The sequence below is a fragment of the Pelophylax lessonae genome (genome assembly GCF_965119305.1).
Source record: "Pelophylax lessonae genome assembly, chromosome: 3".
In the NCBI taxonomy this organism is placed as follows: domain Eukaryota; kingdom Metazoa; phylum Chordata; class Amphibia; order Anura; family Ranidae; genus Pelophylax; species Pelophylax lessonae.
Genome location: NC_138770.1, coordinates 479,864,444 through 479,885,833, shown reverse-complemented (window position 1 = coordinate 479,885,833; position 21,390 = coordinate 479,864,444). Strand labels below are relative to the sequence as shown.

At 47.6% G+C, this 21,390-nt stretch overlaps 1 protein-coding gene across 1 annotated transcript in view; it reads left to right on the top strand.

Moving 5' to 3' along the window:
• Positions 1-21,390, top strand: part of LOC309549438 (protein unc-93 homolog A-like) — a 911,642-nt gene that overhangs the window by 293,667 nt on the left and 596,585 nt on the right. The window lies entirely within an intron of this gene.

Sequence of the window (21,390 nt, the reverse complement as noted above, 5' to 3'; positions counted from 1 at the left end):
TGTGAAGCACTTCCTCATCCTCTGGTTCCGATGACGATGTATATCTTCCCACCATATATGCCTTTGTCCTGGTGTTCAGAGGTTGTGTATTTCGCACCTTCTTACTACGGCAGACTCGTTTCAGATGGCCTGCCTTACCACAATTATGACAGAGCTGATCCTTAAACCAGCAGACTTTGTGATCATGGTCTGTATTCCTACAACGGTAGCAAGCTGACTTCCGGGTTGGTGAGGGTCTATAGTTTGCTGCTGTTGGCTTGACTGCGGTTCTGAAAACTTCCTCTTTATCCTCTTCCCTTCTGCTCTGGGGGTTCAATACCTCTGTATCTTTCACAGCCATTTCCATCACTGAAGCTATCTCAATTGCCTTTGTAAGGGTAAGGTCTTTCTCTGTTAACAGTCTCTTTTGGCTAGACTCACTATTTAGTCCCATGACAAACTTATCCCTCAGTGCAGTTGGTAAATACTCCCCAAAAGAACAGGTTGAGGCTAGTCTGCGAAGGGCGAGCACATAAGCCTTAATATCTTCACCCGGATGCTGCTGACGCTGATAGAACCAGAATCTTTCTGAAATCTCTAGTGGTTTAGGCTGGAAGTGATTCCCTAACAGTGTCAGGAGCTCTGCCAAAGTCTTAGTTGCTGGTTTTTCAGGGAAAAGGAGATCCCTAAGAGTTTCATATGTCCTAGCACCAACCACTGTCAGAAATACTGCTACTTGCCTGTCGGCTGGAATGGCATTTGCAGCAAAATATTGTTCCAGTCTCTCAATCCAGGAGCTCCACGTTGTCTGTTCTCCATCAAATTCACTTAATGTCCCGATCAATGACATTTTCCTGCTGGGCTCTGTGGGTGTTTGTATCCAGGTGACAATCCAGAGTTTGGTTTTTTTCTTCTTTTCCTTTCTCACACGGATAGTAACCTTGTAAATCCCATCCTCGTCGCCACTGTTATATTCTCCGTGTTGTGAGAGACACAGGACTCTGGTCTGGAACAACGGATGTTTATTCAGCACTCTCTGTACAGCATTACAGGACAGCTCTGTATATCAATACATCTCTACATGTATCTAAGATGGCCACTCTGCCCCTTGACCCTTGTCATCACTCCTGGGTGGAGCCAGCCTTAAAGTGACAGTACATGTGAAACCCTTCAGGTATAACACACTGTTATACCTGAAGGGTTTCACATGACATTTTTGCCTCTCTTGCAGGAGGTCAAAAGTTCACCAAGCTTGATCTCAGGCAAGCTTATTTACAGTTTGAGGTCCACCCTTCGTCCCGCAAGTTTCTAAACATCAACACTCACGAGGGACTGTATGAATACAATCGGATGGTGTTTGGTGTAGCCTCCGCCCCGCCATTTGGCAAAGCAAAATGGATGAGATTTTGGCGGACATTCCTTTCACACAGTGCCTGTTAGATGACATGCTCATCACGGGCCTGATGGACCAGGAACACAAGTGTAACGTGGAGCTTGTGTTGACGAGACTCCAAGAGCAGGGTCTAAAAGTGAACTTGGCGAAATGCCAATTCATGGTACCTAAATTGGAGTTTTGTGGCCACCTTGTGGATGCAGAGGGTATACACACCACGGAAGCCAAAATTGATGCTTTAGTAAAAGCTCCAGCCCCAGCCAACGTCCAACAGCTGCGATCATACCTGGGCTTGCTGAACCATTACCACAAATTCCTGCCAGATCTAGCACACACTTTGTTTCCGTTGAACAAGCTTTTGGAGAAACACTCCAGATGGAACTGGTCGGCTGCATGCCAACGTGCTTTTGAAGTTTCTAAGCGAAAGCTGTTGGCGTCACGCATGCTTGTGCACTATGACCTCCAAAGGCCTCTCACCTTGGCTTGTGATGCCTCATCCTATGGTCTTGGGGCTGTGCTATCTCAGGTTTTACCAGATGGGTCAGAGAAACCAGTGGCATTCACCTCCAGGTCCTTGACAAAAGCAGAAAGCAACTACTCTCACATTGACAAAGAGGCTCTAGCGCTCATATGGGCAATTAAGAAGTTTCATCTTTACCTGTATGGTAGGGAATTCACCATACTGACTGATCATAAACCACTCCTTCAGATCTTTAGCCCTGACAAAGGCATCTCCCAGACGACTGCGGCCCGTCTTCAACACTATGCCCTATTCTTGGGAGCATATAGCTACAAAATCCAGTATCGCAGCTATGATGCCAATGCTAATGCGGACGCCATGTCCTGTCTGACAAGGACATTAACAGACTCTTCTCCACCAGTCAAGAGTTGTCGTTACACCAGCCTGTCCTGGAAGATGGTTCCATTTGCAGACGGCATGCGGACCAATTGCGTCCTCATTCTCAGCTGCCCGAATCCCTGACATCGGCTGCACCTCCAGTGTCTCAAGGATCTGCTCCTACCGGATCAGGAGGCATTGAGACTGATGCTTGGGGGGACTCTGAACTTTTGAACTCAGCTCCAACAGAGCCCTCCAGCCCTGGTCCAGAGGACTGTTCACCCTCTGAGCTAAGGGATCCCCTCTTGGCCCTGCCGCTGTCCATTCCAGCCAGCCCTGCTTCCTCCGGCCCCGAGTCGCTGGGTGCCCATCCTCAATGATGCTGTCGCCCTCCTGACCGGTTTCAGCTGCAAGAGCGGTTTACGAGACTTTTGACTGGCCCGCCGAAAGTGATCTGCTGCCATGTTCTCCCCGTAGTGTCCCTGGAAGTTGTTCTCACATCCCGACGCGGAAGAAGCCATGTAAATCTCCTGAGTTGGAGGACTGTATTGGACAATTATTAGTTCCTGTTTTATGCCTGTTCTCGTTTTTTTTTTTTTTTGTTTTTTTTTTGGGATGGATGGAAGGTGTTATACCTGAAGGGTTTCACATGTACTGTTACTTTAAGGCTAGCTCCACCCAGGAGTGATGACAAGGGTCAAGGGGCAGAGTGGCCATCTTAGAGACATGTAAGAGATGCATTGATATACAGAGCTGTCCTGTAATGCATGCTGGAGTGTACAGTGAGTCCTGAATAAACATCCGTTGTTCCAGATCAGAGTCCTGTGTCTCTCACAACACAGAGAATATAACACACACACACACACACACATGCACAGTATATATACACACATGCACAGTATATACACACATCTCAAAATCAGCCTGATCTAACACACTCCTGCTGCCCTCATCTCCTGGCATGCTGTAACTTGTAGTGCTTCAGATTCTCACAGACAAATTAGGTGGGAATGCAGGAGAGGAGGACACTGTGCCTGTGTACTGGTGGGCAGGTTATGAGTAGGGAGGTGTAGAAGAGATTTGGGGAGAAATTCAGAACATTTCCTTCCTCCAGAAGCAGTGACACTTCTCACACAGAGAATCCATCTCACAGCCTCAGAGAAAGAGGCCCTGCTAGAGGGAGCACAGCTCCTCTCCTCAATCTCATTTAGCTCACCCCAGCTTACCTTCAAGCAGGCTGCAGCCCGTCCCACACTGCAGGCTGTGTCCCTCCTCTCTCTCCTGTCCTCCAGCTCCTGGCAGTGGCATCTCCTCTTCTAAAGTCAAAAGAGCCGCACTCTAATGGCCAGTCCGCCCCTACCCCCGGCAGGAAGCAGAGAGAGTGATGCCCGGCCCAAGCACCACCCCCTACGTCGTCGGACATCCTGATTGGTACAGGCTGGACCAATCACAGGACGGTAATCGTGAGTGGGAGTGCCAATCGCCATATAAGAAAAGAGGCACGTGATGCCAAAACCCCCACCCCTCCCATAGCCAGCAATGTGTCCGGTGCCCCGCTGGCATATTAAAAGGTACACTTTTTTTTCTTTATACTGATTTTACCAGTGACTAGCCTTGGGGGGGTGCCCCCTATTGACCAGCTGCCAGTGGAACAATATTATAATGCAGAAAGCAGAACATTTTAGCATGTCTATGGTCACCTGTTAAAGGTCTTCTGTCATGTTCATACAATGCTGCCACTTCATAAACATACTCAGGAGGAGTGGAGGACAGAGAAGCAGAGAGAGAGAGAGGTGTGGCAAACACAGCCACTGTATATTGTCCTTCGTGTATGCATTATGTTTATTGCATGTGTATACCTTTTAAGAACCAAGTGTTTGTAGTGTGGTTTGTGTGGAGAGAGTGAGAACTCTTTCACTTCGGACTATCATATGTCTGAGCAGTGTCCCTCAGGAGATGGGTGGGGGTTTGTTATTGTTAAATACCTGCCTTCTATTGTCCTATTGTTTCTGTCTGGCAGAGTAAGGTTATTATGGGATGTTCAGCTTTGTGTGTGGAATGTCTTGAAGAGGGAGGGGTTTGGCAGAGTGTAGATCCCTTGTGTTTTCAATAAACAAGGCATTCTAGTGTTTGACCTCCAAACTATGTGTCGTCTGGTTATTGGAGGGTTGGGAATATTATACGCTACCAGGATTATTGTATGCTGTGTCTGACTACCAGTGGAGATATCGTGGATCATACTGCTACTCCACTACAAGAGGTATCTTCTAGCATGAGAAGCAAGTCTTTTGTAGCGTGCCTCATTTTCTTTCCACCACTGAAGAGGAGCTCTTTGGATTGACAGACCATCCTTTGAAAGTTGAAGGGTGTTGTCTGCCATGATGACACAGAGGTCTGACATATCAGCAAGCCTCTTTCATTTCCGCATTTTTGCTCCACTGTCTCGAAGTTGCACAAGCATCACTCTGTCTTTGTTTATTCCCCATTCTTCAAGCATGCCTAGAAACATTTCTTTACTGTACTCCCTAGTGTGGGATCCTTGCATCACTTTTGAATACAACACCAATTGCCTTTTTGTCCATCCACTGTCAGTGAAGTGGCATGTAAGAATCATTAGCGACTCTGTTTGTGACCAGTAGGGATGGCCTTGCGGTTCGCCCGGCGGTCGGTTCGCGGCAAATTTTGCTTGTTCGCAGCCCGCCAATTTTGCGAACACATGGCGTTGTTCGGGGCGGCCATATTAGTTTACTCAGACTGCTGAGTGGCGGCTGTTGCTACCTCCTCTTCCTGATCTGATGCCAACAATGGCTGCGCATCGCAAATGTCTTGTGATGGATCTGAAAATAATTCCAGTGACTCAAGCGAAGGGTATATGGTGGTGGTGTTTGTGGTGGTGTCTTTGGGGGTGCACACAGCAGAGAGTGAAGAGGTGAAGATAGAGAGGATGAGGAGGGTGCAGAAGAGGAAGGCTGAGTGAGCGACTCAACAAAGTCTGGTGCGTCCTTTGACGTAATCGAATGCACCTTCTAAAACTTCACACTTTGGCTCCGGCCTACTGCTCCTGCCCTACCCCTACCACCCCTGCGTAAGGGCATGCCTCTTCCTCTGCCTGTCATTTTTTAAATAACCCTGTGACAAAAATCTCTAGAGAAGCGCAGTATATGTGGAACAAGGTATATAACACCCCGCTTCAATCTGTGGTATTGGGGGGCCACTGGTTTATCACACCCGTTCTACAAAAAATTGGTCAGTAACTGTTGTCACTGTGTGTAGCACAGTTAACGCAGCAAAAGAGGCCAAATTTTTGCAGGACTAAAATACACTGTTAAATAACACCCCACTTCAATATGTGGTATTGGCGGGCCACTGGTCTATCACCCCAGTTGTACAAAAAATTGGCAAGTGAGTTTGGCACTGTGTGTAGCAGAGTTAACGCAGCAAAAGAGGCAATATTGTTGCAGGACACAAATACACTTCTAAAAGTATACTCAGATAACACCCCACTTCAATATGTGGTATTGGGGCGCCACTGGTCTATCACACCACTTATAATACTTTTTTAAAAGTGCTTTTGTCACTGTTTGTAGTATTGCTGCATAAACACTCAACACACCAGTCACAATGCTGCACAGTGCACAATACAAATCCACTATAATATGCTTTCTATATTAGAAAGTATATTATAAGTGTATTACACCTCTATATAGTGCACTGCACACCAAAGAATAGTACACCTATACCAAATACCAGTCCTTAAAAGGACTTTTGTGGACCTTAACGGGGTGATTTGTGTCACTGATGATCTGTCCCTGGTGCACACAGCAAACCTCTCCCTACACTGACAAAAGAGACAGTACACCTATACCAAATACCAGCCCTTAAAAGGACTTTTGTGGACCTTAACAGAGCGATTTGTGTCACTGACGATCTGTCCCTGGTGCACACAGCCAACCTCTCCCTACACTGACAAAAAGCAGAATGTGAAACGGCCGCCAGGTCAGGTCTATTTATAAAGTAGGGGGTATGTCCATGTGCTGAAATGTTTTAATTGGCTGTCCCGTTCCACCTGATGGCTGTGTCGTGGGTCAAAGTTCTCCCCAATGTAAACTAATGTGGCCGCTGCGAACAACGCTATATGTTTGCAAAATTGGTGGGCTGCGAACGAGCAAAGTTCGCCGCGAACCACAAGGCCATCCCTACTCTTGTTTTTTGGCAAAATTTTCTAGGAGGCAGCCACCTCAGAGCCAATGGGGACTCAATATTTCTGGGGGTGGATGTAGCACCCTCCTAGGTAGGTGCTAGGAAAACCATAAGGGAGGCCCTGTCTGCTTATCAGGGAGGCCTAATTGTTCAGCTTGGCTGTCATGTGTTTCCAGGTGTACCTGTTGAGTTTGGAGAGTCTCCCCACTGTGTCCAATGAGGGCTCTCATTGGACAGTGAAGGAAACCTGGCCAAAAGCACACCAGGGCTTGTATCTACCCCAGAGGGCAGAATCTGCCACAGTGCATCCTGGGAGGGTATATAAGTCTGAGGGGGGCACATGACAGGGCGTCTTTGGCAGGAAGCAGCGTCCCAGCAGAAGGGTGATGACTGTCTCTCCTCCTGTCAGCCAGAAGAGTATCCCACTCATCCCTTCTCCCATCCAAGTTCTCAATAAATTAAAAAAACTCAAAGATACTGGACTGTTTCTTGTCTTAGTGCTCACACTTGGAGAATATGCCTAATTGTGCTGCTGTTGCTAGCGGTAACCCGGGCGGAACCATATCCAGCAAAATGGCTGGGAATCCTGCTATATTTGGGGGCTCGCCCGGGGATTTCGCCATGGGTTACTGGGTCGGTTGCCCCTGGCAATGGCCAAAAAAACATAACAAATCTCCATTTTTGTGCCCAGAACTGCTGTTCAAAACTCAAGCCAAGTTTGAGGTCAGCTCTGCAGGAGACAGGGAGAGTGGGATGAAGATTGAAGTGCACATGGAGGGTTGCCCAAGTTCTCAAAAAACCAAAAAACCCAAAGATACTGGACTGATTCTTGTCTCAGTGCTCACACTTGGAGAATATACCTAATTGTGCTGCTTTTGCTAACGGTAACGTTGGTGGATCCATATCCATATCCAGCAAAACGGCTGGGAATCCTGCTACATGATGTAAAGAAAGAAATCTCTCCCTGCTAGACACACATTCCTGGCCCTCCCTACACTGCTAGCAATGTCTCTGCACTGTCTGACAAACTTCAAAAAAAGTTACTCTCTCCCTGCCTTACACGCGTGCCTCTCCCTGTCTCATCGCCCACACAATGACACTACACATTGCGGCTGCGCGGCAGCCTTTATGTTGTGTGGGGTGTGTACTTGGCCCCTGAGCCATGATTGGCAAAAGGCAGCCTGCCTTTAGTCCAATCATGGCAGAGATCATTTGATTGGCCAAAGCATGAAGTCAGGGTGCATGCTTTGGCCAATCACATTTGTTCATCATTGGACAAATGATCGAACGACCGATGTTCGAGTCGAACTTAGCTTCGACTCGAACTTGAAGCTCATTCCTACTGACCAGTCACAGACTGAGGTCGAGACCAAGACACATAAAATGAGTTGAATGATGTAGGCTTTCAGACTGGGAATATATATAGTGGCAGAAAAGGCATACTACAGATCAAAGCTCTAGACTCAATGTGAGTATTGCAGAAAATCCTGTTTTTATTTTATCTTTTAACCTGCCTGGTGGTCTGATTATGTCAGGATTCCTGTGCTAAAAACGGTACATTGTTTTGCATGGAAATCTGTTGTTTTATATTTTAAAACTCACCTTCTCCTGTGATCCCCCGCCATCCTCCAGCCATCCTCCCGCTGTGTGCTCGGCTGATGCCGACACCTGTCTTCCAGTTCCCTTCCCTGCGAGCGTTGCGACGCAGGGGGTGGAACCGACGGCAATTTCAAAAATGTAAATAAACCAAATGACATGATTAGTGTTGAGCGAACACGGACTGTATTATTCGGGTTCGTACCGAATAATTGGATTTTTGTTACCCGAACACGGACCCGAAAACTTTACTGTATGTTCGGGTTTAAAATCCGTGTTCGGTCATTTTATTTCCTGTTTTGTATGTAATGGCGCGCTTTTAATGGCAGGCTTTCAACAGCCAATCAACAAGCGTTTAACTGGTGTGCCTTAAGCCATCCCAGCCATGCCTACTAATGTATTAGTAGCTGTGATTGGCCATCTGAAGCATGTGACCCATGTCTTTACAAGTTCGAGTCACAGCGCGGTGCGTCATTCTGCTGTAGTATTAGGGAGAGAGCACACATCATACGTGCTGGCTGCTGATTAGGGACAGACAGTGAAAAATTGTGTCCGAAAAGAATGCAGGGACAGGTCGGAGTGTAGGCAGGGAAAGTTATTTGAGCATTTTAGGGACAGGCTGCAGAGATTAGGCAGGGACAGTCTACATTGATTTTGCTGTGTGGGGGGTGGTGCAGTGAACAATCTTTTTGAGCATTTTAGGGACAGGCTGGAGAGGTTAGGCAGGGACAGTCTACATCGATTTTGCTGTGTGGGGGGTGGTGCAGTGAACGATCTTTTTGAGCATTTTAGGGACAGGCTGGAGAGATTAGGCAGGGACAGTCTACATCGATTTTGCTGTGTGGGGGGTGGTGCAGTGAACGATCTTTTTGCCCTCACTTGAGCCCACTGAGGAGGAGGAGGAGGAGGGAGAAAAAAATCAATTTTTATCAGTCAGTTGTGTGCAGCGTTCATCAGCTATATTTTACTACAAGTTAAAGGGGAATTCCCCCCCCCCTTCATAGCCTGCTTGCTGCTGACTCTGAGATGACCGTGACATAAGACACTGCTGTGTTCACATGTGCTATTGAGTGATTTTCAATTTTATACACTTTTTTCTATTCCACTATTCAATATACACCCTTTTGGGTTAAAAAAAATTAAATTGTGGCATAGTCTGTACTAATCTATTTGAAAATTACAAATTTAAAGGGGAATTTTCTTTTTTTTTCCCTTCATAGCCTGCTGCAGAGCTGACCGTGACATAAAACATAAGACACTGTAGCACACTGTAGCACATGTGCTATTGAAAAATCACCAATTTTATATCATATTTTCTATTCCACTATTCAATCTACACCCTTTGGGGTAAAAAGAATTAAATTGCGGCATAGTCTGTATCGGTACCTGTGAGATACACCTTCCAAATTTTTGGGGCGCATCTTCCACCGCCGAGGATTGCAGGGTGCTTCAGTTTGCCTCCTGTTCCGAACTCCTCCTACTTTTACTCCTCTTCCTCATCCTCATCCTGCCTTTAGGGTACAAAAAATAGTAATCGGGCCTAGTCTGGGTCTGTACGTGTGAGTTACACCTTTTGATATCGTATTTTCTATTCTGCTTTCAATCTACACCCTTTGGGGTAAAAATAATTAAATTGCGGCATAGTCTGTATCGGTACGTGTGAGATACACCTTTCCAATTTTTTGGGCGCATCTTACACCGCCGAGGATTGCAGGGTGCTTCAGTTTGCCTCCTGCCTGTTCCGAACTCCTCCTACTCCTCATCCTGCCTTTAGGGTACAAAAAATAGTAATCGGGGCCTAGTCTGGGTCTGTACGTGTGAGATACACCTTTTGATATCATATTTTCTATTCCGCTATTCAATCTACACCCTTTGGGGTAAAAAGAATTAAATTGCGGCATAGTCTGTATCGGTACGTGTGAGATACACCATCCAAAATTTTGGGGCGCATCTTCCACCGCCGAGGATTGCAGGGTGCTTCAGTTTGCCTCCTGTTCTGAACTCCTCCTACTCCTCATCCTGCCTTTAGGGTACAAAAAATAGTAATCGGGGCCTAGACTGGGTCTGTACGTGTGAGATACACCTTTTGATATCATCTTTTCTATTCCGCTATTCAATCTACACCCTTTGGGGTAAAAATAATTAAATTGCGGCATAGTCTGTATCGGTACGTGTGAGATACACCTTTCCAATTTTTTGGGCGCATCTTACACCGCCGAGGATTGCAGGGTGCTTCAGTTTGCCTCCTGCCTGTTCCGAACTCGTCCTACTCCTCATCCTCATCCTGCCTTTAGGGTACAAAAAATTGTAATCGGGGGCCTAGTCTGGGTTTGTACGTGTGAGATACACCTTTTGGTATCATATTTTCTATTCCGCTATTCAATCTACACCCTTTGGGGTAAAAAGAATTAAACTGCGGCATAGTCTGTATCGGTACGTGTGAGATACACCTTCCAAATTTTTGGGGCGCATTTTCCACTGCCGAGGATTGCAGGGTGCTTCAGTTTGCCTCCTGTTCCGAACTCCTCCTACTCCTCATCCTGCCTTTAGGGTACAAAAAATAGTAATCGGGGCCTAGTCTGGGTCTGTACGTGTGAGATACACCTTTTGATATCATATTTTCTATTCCGCTATTCAATCTACACCCTTTGGGGTAAAAAGAATTAAATTGTGGCATAGTCTGTATCGGTACGTGTGAGATACACCTTTCCAATTTTTTGGGTGCATCTTACACCGCCGAGGATTGCAGGGTGCTTCAGTTTGCCTCCTGCCTGTTCCGAACTCCTCCTACCCCTCATCCTGCCTTTAGGGTACAAAAAATTGTAATCGGGGCCTAGTCTGGGTTTGTATGTGTCAGATACACCTTTTGATATCATATTTTCTATTCTGCTATTCAATCTACACCCTTTGGGGTAAAAATAATTAAATTGCAGCATAGTCTGTATCGGTACGTGTGAGATACACCTTCCAAATTTTTTGGGGCGCTTCTTACACCACTGAGGATTGCAGGGTTCTTCAGTTTGCCTCCTGTTCCGAACTCCTCCTACTCCTCATCCTGCCTTTAGGGTACAAAAAATAGTAATCGGGGCCTAGTCTGGGTCTGTACGTGTAAGATACACCTTTTGATATCATATTTTCTATTCTGCTATTCAATCTACATCCATTGGGGTAAAAAGAATTAAAGTGTGGCATAGTCTGTATCGGTACGTTTGAGATACACCTTTCCAATTTTTTGGGCGCATCTTACACCGCCAAGGATTGCAGGGTGCTTCAGTTTGCCTCCTGCCTGTTCCGAACTCCTCCTACCCCTCATCCTGCCTTTAGGGTACAAAAAATTGTAATCGGGGCCTAGTCTGGGTTTGTACGTGTCAGATACACCTTTTGATATCATATTTTCTATTCCGCTGTTCAAGCTACACCCTTTGGGGTAAAAAGAATTAAATTGTGGCATAGTCTGTATCGGTACGTGTGAGATACACCTTCCAAATTTTTTGGGGCGCATCTTACACCGCTGAGGATTGCAGGGTGCTTCAGTTTTCCTCCTGTTCCGAACTCCTCCTACTGCTCATCCTGCCTTTAGGGTACAAAAAATAGTAATCGGGGCCTACTCTGGGTCTGTACGTGTGAGATACACCTTCCAAATTTTTTGGGGCGCATCTTACACCGCCGAGGATTGCAGGGTGCTTCAGTTTGCCTCCTGTTCCGATCTCCTCCTACTCCTCATCCTGCCTTTAGGGTACAAAAATAGTAATCGGGGCCTAGTCTGGGTCTGTACGTGTGAGATACACCTTTTGATATCATATTTTCTATTCCGCTATTCAATCTACACCCTTTGGGGTAAAAAGAATTAAACTGCGGCATAGTCTGTATCGGTACGTGTGAGATACACCTTTCCAATTTTTTGGGTGCATCTTACACCGCCGAGGATTGCAGGGTGCTTCAGTTTGCCTCCTGCCTGTTCCGAACTCCTCCTACTCCTCATCCTCATCCTGCCTTTAGGGTACAAAAATTGTAATCGGGGCCTAGTCTGTGTTTGTACGTGTGAGATACACCGTTTTATAAAATTTTTCCTATTCCGCTATTCAATATACACCCTTTTGGAGTGTAAAAAATTAAATTACGGCATGGTCTGTATCGGTACGTGTGAGATACACCTTTTAAATTTGTTTGGCGCATCTCCTTCCTCCGCCGAGAATTGCAGGGCGCTTCAGTTTGCCTCCTGTTCCGAACTCCTCCTACTCGTCTTCCTCATCCTTATCCTCATCCTCCCTTTAGGGTACAAAAAATTGTAATCGGGGCCTGTACGTGTGAGATACACCGTTTAAAAAAAAATTTCTATTCCGCTATTCAATATACACCCTTTTGGGGTGTTAAAAATTAAATTGCGGCATAATTTGCATATTTGACTGTGAGATACACCCGTTGTATTTGTATACTGTTTTTCTATTCCGCTATTTAATAAACACCCTTTTGGGGTAAAAAAAATTAAATTGCGGCATAGTTTGCATATTTGACTGTGAGATACACCCGTGCGATACTGTTGTTGTTTTGTTCCGCTATTCAATAAACACCTTTCTAGGGCAAGATCATAAATTACAGAAATATGAGGAGACCGTTAAATAGGGGCCGTGGCCTGGGTCGTGGTGCTGCTGGTAGAGCTCCTGTTGCAAGGAGAGGACGTGGTCGATCTGTGCCAGCTACACGCACAAGTGAAACACCTTCCTCAAGTGTGAGTAGGCGACAGAACCTGCAGCAGTATTTGGTAGGGCATCATGCGCCTCTAAACGTGTTGAGGCCAGAACAAGTAGAGGTGATAGATTGGTTTGCTGCTGACAGTGCCTCCAGTTCCTTCACATTGTCTCCCACCCAGTCTACTGCAGAAAGGTCAGAGTTGGCACCTGCAGCCGATGTCCAACCGTCTTTCACCTCACCCCATTGCAAATCAGGCAAGCAGTCTGAGCCCCAAGTCATGCAGCAGTCTCTTCTTCTTTTTGATGACTCTGTCAGCAGGGTTTCCCAGAGCCATCCACCTAGCCTGGCCCCAGAAGTGGAAGAGATTGAGTGCAGCAATGCCCAACCACTTATTTCTCAAGAGGAGTACATGGAAGGACCATCGCAGCACGTCTCCGATGATGACGAAACGCAGGTGCCAACTGCTGCGGCACTAAGAATTGTGGAGACCGACAAGGAGGGCAGGGGTGAAGACTGGGTGGAAGATGATGTGGAGGACGATGAGGTCCTCGACCCCACATGGAATGAAGGTCATGCAGGTGACCTGAATAGTTTGGAGGAAGAGGCGGTGGTCGCACAGAGCCACCAGCACAGCAGAAGAGGGAGCAGGGTACAGAAGCGAAGCGGCCGTGCCCTAGACACTATGCCTGCTACTGCCCAATGCAGCAAGGGACCGAGCGCACCAAAGCCAGCTCAAAGGAGTTCTCTAGCGTGGAAGTTCTTCAGAAAATGTGCTGATGACAGGACACGAGTGGTTTGCACCCTGTGCAATCAGAGCCTGAAACGATGCGTTAACCTTCTCAACCTGAGCACAACCTGCATGATCAGGCATCTAAGTGCAAAGCACGAGCTGCAGTGGAGTAGACACCTTCAAAACCAAGAAAGGTCTCTGGCTCCTCCTGCTTCCTCTTCTGCTGTAGTCTCGGCCTCTTCATCCACCTCTGTAGTGATACCGGCACCTGCCATCCCGCAAACAGACGATCTGTCAGCAACACCACCACCTGGGTCACCAACCATCTCCACAATGTCCCATGGAAGCGTTCAGCTTTCCATGTCCCAAACACTTCAGAGGAAGAGGAAGTACCCCCCTACCCACCCGCAATCCCTGGCCCTGAATGCCAGCATTTCAAAATGCTTGGCCTTTGAAATGCTGTCATTCCGTCTGGTGGAGACGCACAGTTTTAAAAGCCTTATGTTGGTGGCTGTCCCACAGTACGTCGTGCCCAGCCGCCACTACTTTTCCAGGCAAGCCATCCCTTCCCTGCACAACCAAGTGGGGGAAAAAATCAGGTGTGCACTGCGCAACACCATCTGTGCCAAGGTCCACCTAACTACCGATACGTGGACCAGTAAGCACGGTCAGGGGCATTATATCTCCCTAATGGCACACTGGGTAAATGCAGTGGCGGATGGGCCTGAGGCGGATAGCAATTTGGCGCATGTCCTTCCACCACCGAGGATTGCAGGGCGCTTCAGTTTGCCTCCTGTTCCTAACTCCTCCTACTCCGCTTCCTCATCCTCTACCGCCTCCTCATCCGGTCAGCGTAACACCTTCACCACCAACTTCAGCACAGCCAGGGGCAAATGACAGCAGGCAGTTTTAAAACTTGCCTGTTTGGGGGAAAAACCACACACCGCACAGGAGTTGTGGAGGAGCATGGAACAGCAGACAAATGAGTGGTTGCTGCCAGTGAGCCTCAAGCCCGGCCTGGTGGTGTGCGATAACGGGCGAAATCTCATAGCAGCTCTGGGCCTTGCCGGTTTGACGCACATCCCTTGCCTGGCGCATGTGCTGAATTTGGTGGTGCAGAGGTTCCTTAGAAATTACCCTGATATGTCAGAGCTGCTGCAGAAAGTGCGGGCCGTCTGTGAGCACTTTCGGCGTTCTCACCCTGCTGCTGCTCGCCTGTCAGTGCTGCAGCATAACTTCGGCCTTCCCACTCACCGCCTCATATGTGACGTGCCCACAAGGTGGAACTCCACCTTGCACATGCTGGAAAGACTGTGTGAGCAGCAACAGGCCATAGTGAAGTTACAGCTGCAGCACGCACGCGTGAGTCGCTCTGCGGAACAGCACCACTTCACGACCAACAACTGGGCCTCCATGTGAGACCTGTGTGCCTTGTTGCGCTGTTTTGAGTACTCCACCAACATGGCCAGTGCCGATGACGCCGTTGTCAGCTTAACTATCCCACTTCTATACTAGATAAGGAATAGGAGCTGCCCCTTGTGTGCCATAATCCTAATAGTTACAGAGAAAAAAGAAAATGAGTGGTGCAACCTAGGTTGCCCAGTCATATGGTGGCGGACTTTAGAGGCACAGACTGAGTAAGCACAATTAATAGTTTAAAATTATTACATTTTATTGAAAATTTAAAAGAAAACAGTTAACAACATATAAATAAGATAAAGATTTCCATGTGGATTCAAGGAAAGTATGCAAGCATTGTATATAATTGATTAGTGAGAGTTACAGCTGGTGTACGGATCTGGTAGGGTCAACGCGTTTCGCATTACGCTTCCTCAGGACCCCAGATGATTGGGTAACCTCTCCTCACAATGCAATGCGTCGCACCATCCACCGGGAGCTGTGCTCGATGGGGGGCAGACCAAGACCACCTAGGATAGTTGGTGGATATTGGAAGAAAGGGACGGCTGGGTGGCAGACGAAAAGGTAGGAAAAAAGGGGGGGAAAGGGAAAAGATGGGGGGTGTGTATGTGACAGCAGCCAGTGTATTATCTGAACGTGTATTTAGCATGGCTGGGGGCGTTATCACAGACAATCGCAGCCGCCTGTCCAGAGACAATGTGGACAAGCTCACGTTCATTAAAATGAACCAGGCATGGATCCCACAGGACTTTTCCGTACCTTTTGCAGAATAGAGATGGATACCGACCTTACCCAGCCATTGTTATATTTTTGATCTTTCTCACTCTTTTGGGGTGTACCCTAATTTAAAATGACTGAAAAAAAGCAGTTTTGGCTACCTCGTCCCCCTCCACCGCCGCTTCCACCTACACCGCCACATCCACCGCCACCTCAACCTCCCTCCTACTCCATATGGGTTTATTTTTCTGTTTTTTTTTTGTTGTTTTAAGTTATTTCCCTATCCACATTTGTTTGCAGAGCACTTGCCATGCTCTTAACTATGTTTTACTGCCATTTGCAGCACTTTAGCCCTTTCCATTGGTGTTTTAGAGCCATTTTAGTGCCTGAAAGTTCGGGTCCCCATTGACTTCAATGGGGTTCGGTGTCCGGGTAAAGTTCGGAAAAAGTCCGGGACAAGGACCCCGACTTCTTTTTCAAGTTCGGCCAAACCCGCCGAACACAGACAGCCAAGTGTCCGCTCAACTCTAGACATGATACCAAGTTGTGATCCTAACAGTTTACACTGGTGACTTTTCCAGTGCCCTGTCTGTGCTTTTCCAGTTACATAGTTACATAGTAGGTGAGGTTGAAAAAAGACAATAGTCCAGCCAGTTCAACCTGTGTAGGTGTGTGTGGCCGCAATCATCTCTCATATCCCTGAATGTTCTGATCCTTGAGATGTACGTCTAAGAGTCTTTTGAAAGCCACCATACTTCCCACAGAAACCACCTCTTGTGGTAGAGAATTCAACAATCTTGTAGCCCTAACAGTAAAGAACCCCCCACATTGCCTGAGGTTAAAAGGCTTCTCCTCTAATCACATTGTATGCCCTCGAGTCCTCATGCAATCCTTTCGACTGAATAGCTTTTTTTCTATGCTGAGATCAACATTGAGATATTTATAAATTGCTATCATGTCCCCTCTCAGGCGTCTCTTCTCCAGGGAGAATAAAACAAGCGATTGCAGACTCTCTTCATAATTAAGGTCCTCCAATCCCCTAATTAGTTTAGTTGCCCTTCTCTGGACTCTCTCCAGCTCCAACACATCCCTCCTGAGGACTGGCGACCAGAACTGGACAGAATACTCCAGATGTGGTCGGACCAGAGTTTTTTAAAGTGGAAGGATTATAGTTTTATCTCTGGAATACATCCCTTTCTTTATGCATGCTAATATTCTGCCGGCTTTGGCAGCTGCCGCTTGACATTGCATGCTATTGCCTAGTCTATCCTCTACCAAGACTCCCAGATCTTTCTCCATTTTTGATTTCCCCAAAGGTTCCCCCTTAAAGTGTATTGTGCTTTTATGTTTTTAGGCCCCAAGTGCAAAACCATACACTTCTCCACATTAAACCTCATTTGCCATGTCGTTGCCCACTCTATTATTTTGTCCAGGTCATTCTGTAGGATATCTGCTTCATGTTGTGCAGTTATTGCCCTGCCCAATTTTGTGTCATCTGCAAAAACTGATATAGAACTACTGATCCCGTTCTCAATGCTGTTTATGAATAAATTGAACAAGGTTGGTCCCAGGACTGAGCCTTGGGGGACCCCGCTTACCACCTCAGACCAGTCTGAGTATGTGCTATTTATTACCACCCTTTGGACACGCCCTTTTAGCCAGTTCCGTATCCAAGAGCAAACCTTGCAGTCGATGCCTGCAGACATTATTTTATAAATTAAGCACAAATTATGCGAAATCCAGGTACACCACATCCACTGGTCTGCCCCTATCTAGCTCACAGCTCACCTCCTCGTAGAATGCAAAGAGATTGCTTTGACAAGAACGCCCATTTGTAAACCCGTGCTGATTACTGCTGATGTTGTTGTCTTTAGCAAACTCTAGGATATAGTCCCTTATCATCCCCTCCAGAAGTTTACATACTATTGATGTCAGACTGACAGGCCTATAATTTCCATGCCTCTGCCCTTTTTTGAATAACGGTATCACTTTAGCCAATCCCATCCTCCAATCCCCTGGTACATTTCCTGTCATAATACTGTCAGCAAAGATCAGGAACAGTGGTCTAGATATAATCTTACTAAGTTCTTTGAGTACTCTCGGATGTACGCCATCCGGGCCTGGTGATATATTTGTCTTAATTTTATTCAGCCTTTCCCTGATTTCACCCTCTGTTAGCCATAGCGGCAAGTCCTGTGTATTACTACTAACCATATAGTCGTGATCAGTGTACCCCTCCTTTTCCTGTGTAAAGACTGACAAGAAAAAAGTGTTCAGCACGGTTGCTTGTCCTCTGTAACCATCCTCCCATCATTGTTAGTTATGTGTGCAATATGCTCTGCCCTAGTTTTTTTGCTGTTGATATATTTAAAGAATTTCTTTGGGTTCTTTTTGCTATCCTCCGCTATTTGTCTCTCAAATTTGATTTTAGCCATTTTGATTTCGTATTTACTTTTCTTATTTGCCTCCTTGTATTGCTCGAAAGCCGATACTGTGCCCTCTGATTTATATTTCTTGAAGGGCATTTTTTTCCCCTAATACGTTTTTTAACATTACGGTTTAGCCAGCCAGGTTTGGCTTTGTCTCTTTTACATTTATTTCCCAATGGAATGCACTGCGAGATGCATTTGTTTAATATGTTCCTAAAGCATTCCCATTTTTCCTCCGTGGTCAGTGTTCCCAGGGTTTGGTCCCAGTTTACCCTTTCCATCATTGAGCACAATTTGGGAAAGTTTGCCCTTCTGAAGTTTAGGGTTCTTATGTTTCCCACTTGCCTTGTTATATTGTTATTTACACTAAATGTGATCATCCTGTGATTGCTAGAGCCCAGGTTGTCCTGGGTCATTAGTGATCAATAGATCCAGGACTGCATTTTCTCTAGTAGGAGAATCCACCAACTGAGACATGTAGTTGTCCTGTAAGGTTTCCATGAATAGACAGGTGTTCTGTGAGTGGGTAGTCCCCTCTTCCCAGTCAATGTCGGGATAATTGAAGTCCCCCAATATGATGACTGATCCCAGTTTTGCCACTTTACCCAACAGTGATATAAATTCCAGCTCTACCTCCTCCCTTTAGTTGGGTGGTCTATAGCAAACCCCCACAATTACTTTTCTTCTTTCCTATGGAGTTCTACCCACACGGATTCTAACTCCATACTCATCCCTATCTGGTACTAAACCTGGGGTACTCACCAGTCGCTAAGATACTCACCAGTCGCTAAGATACTTACCAGACCTCCCGCGTACTCAGTCGCAGAACACAGTCAGTCAGTCGAGGGGCACAGTCAGTCGAGGGGCACAGTCAGTCGAGGGGCACAGTCAGTCGAGGGGCACAGTCATTTAAGGGGCACAGTCGGGCAAGGGTCGCAGATACTCAGTCGCAGAGCACAGTCAGTCACTGAGCACTGTCAGTCAGTCACTGAGCCAGTCAGTCAGTCAGTCGCAGAGCACAGTTGGTCAGTTGCAGAGCACAATAGGTCAGTTGCAGAGCACAGTTGGTCAGTTGCAGAGCACAGTCGGTCGGTCGGTCGCAGAGCACAGTAGGTCGGTCACAGAGCAGTCAGTGAGTCCGTTGCAGAGCAGTCAGTCCATCGCAGAGCAGCCAGTCCATCGCAGAGCACAGTCAGTCAGTCACAGTCAGTCGCAGAGCACGGTCAGTCATTCAGAGCACTGTCGGTCAGTCGCAGAGCACTGTCGGTCAGTCGCAGAGCACAGTCAGTCAGTCGAAGAGCAGTGTCGGTCAGTCGCAGAGCATGGTCGGTCAGTCGCAGAGCATTGTCGGTCAGTCGCAGAGCACTGTCGGTCAGTCGCAGAGCACTGTCGGTCAGTCGCAGAGCACAGTCGCAGAGCAGTCAGTCAGTCGCAGAGCAGTTTTAGAGTGAGCAGAGCAGATAGATCAGCTCAGTGCAGATCGATCCACAGCTACCCCTCTTAGTCTATAGTAGCCCCTTAGTAACCTGTATTGCTTGTAGTTTTGTACTTGTGGTCCCCCACCAGCCCTCCCCCCTACCAGCTGATCAGCTGTTTCCTACTTACGTCCCCGGTCTCGGTCAGGTCCTGTCAGGTCCTTGTCTCCGCCGCCGCTGCTCTGTCCCCCCGGTCACTTGGTCACTCCTCGGTCACTCCCCGGTCACCCTCCAAGGCTCCCCGGTCACCCTCCGAGGCTCCTGCACCCGGCCCCTTGCTTCCTAGTGCGGCTTCCCTGCACGTGCGGCTCACGGCTCCTCCTCTGCTCCTCCTCCACACACACAGCTCCCCTAGCTGCGCTGTACTCGGTTCACTCGCAGCTTCCGGCACTCGCAGTGAATGGTGATTATTTTTATTCCTGTTTGGTCTGAGGTTTTCCCTCAAAGACCCCCCAATTGACGTTATGGAACTACTGTCGCTGCTGACTCTAATACTGCCTTCTGTCCTTTGCTCCCTCCTGACTGACTCTACTTCTGAGCCCTCCCCCGTCTCCTAGTTTAAAAGCCCCTCCAACTCAGTGGCCATCTTTCTCCCCATCCCCATTAAGGTGCAGCCCATCCCTACTAAAGAGCCAGTATCCGACTGAGAAGTCAGCCCAGTTCTCCAGGAACCAAAACCCCTCCTTCCTACACCAATTCCTCAGCCACTTGTTAAGTTCCCCAATCTCCTTCTGCCTCTTCTGTGTGGCTCCAGGTACCGGCAGTATTTCAGAGAAAACCACCTTGGAGGTTCTATTCCTCAATCTATTCCCTAAGTCCCTGAAATCGTTCTTTAAGATCCTCCACCTTCCTCTTACTTGGTCATTAATGCCCACATGCACCATGACCGCTGGGTCATCCCCAGCCCTGCCCAATAATCTGTCTACCCGATCCGCGATGTGCCGAACTTGAGCGCCCGGTAAACAACATACTGTCCGGCTACCACAATCTTTTTCGACAGATTGCCCTCTCTGTCATCTTGATGATTGAGTCCCCCACTACCACAACCTGTCTATCCTTTCCTGAATCTCGGCCCCCCTTCTTCCTGGAGCCGCCACTCCCCTGGCACTTGGGGGAGGGCGCCTGCTCCAGCACTGCCACCCCTGAGCTGATATCCCCCTCATCCTGCAACTTGGCAAATTTGTTAGGGTGTACCAATTCAGGACTGGCCACCCTGGCACTCTTCCCTCTACCCTTCCTAACGGTCACCCAACTGCCTACCTCTGATGCCTGCATCTCCTCTACTCCTCCCACCTCTATGCTGGCCCCTGCCAGCGCCTGATGGGTAATGTCCAAGCTCCTTTCCAGGTTGTTGATGCTTCGCAGTGTTGCCACTATGTTTTCTAGATCCAGGATCTGGGCTTCCAGAGAAACAAGTCGCACTCATCTTGCACAGCAGTATTCGCCCTCAATTGGTTCATCAAGGAACGCATACGTGGAGCAAGAAGTGCACTGAGTGTCATCCCCAATACTGTCGGACAATATTACCCTCTACTCTATGAGGATAATTAGTAACGACCTGCTATTCCTCACCTACACTACCTCTATCTCCCCTGGTACTTAACCTGGGGTACTCACCAGTCGCTAAGATACTCACCAGTCGCTAAGATACTTACCAGTCCTCCCAGGTACTCAGTCGCAGGGCACAGTCAGTCGCAGGGCACAGTCAGTCGCAGGGCACAGTCAGTCGCAGAGCAAAGTCAGTCGCAGGGCACAGTCAGTCGCAGAGCAAAGTCAGTCGCAGGGCACAGTCAGTCGCAGAGCAAAGTCAGTCGCAGGGCACAGTCAGTCGCAGCCAGTCACAGAGCACAGTCAGTGGCAGAGCACTGTCAGTGGCAGAGCACGGTCAGTCACAGAGCACGGTCAGTCAGTCGCAGAGAGTT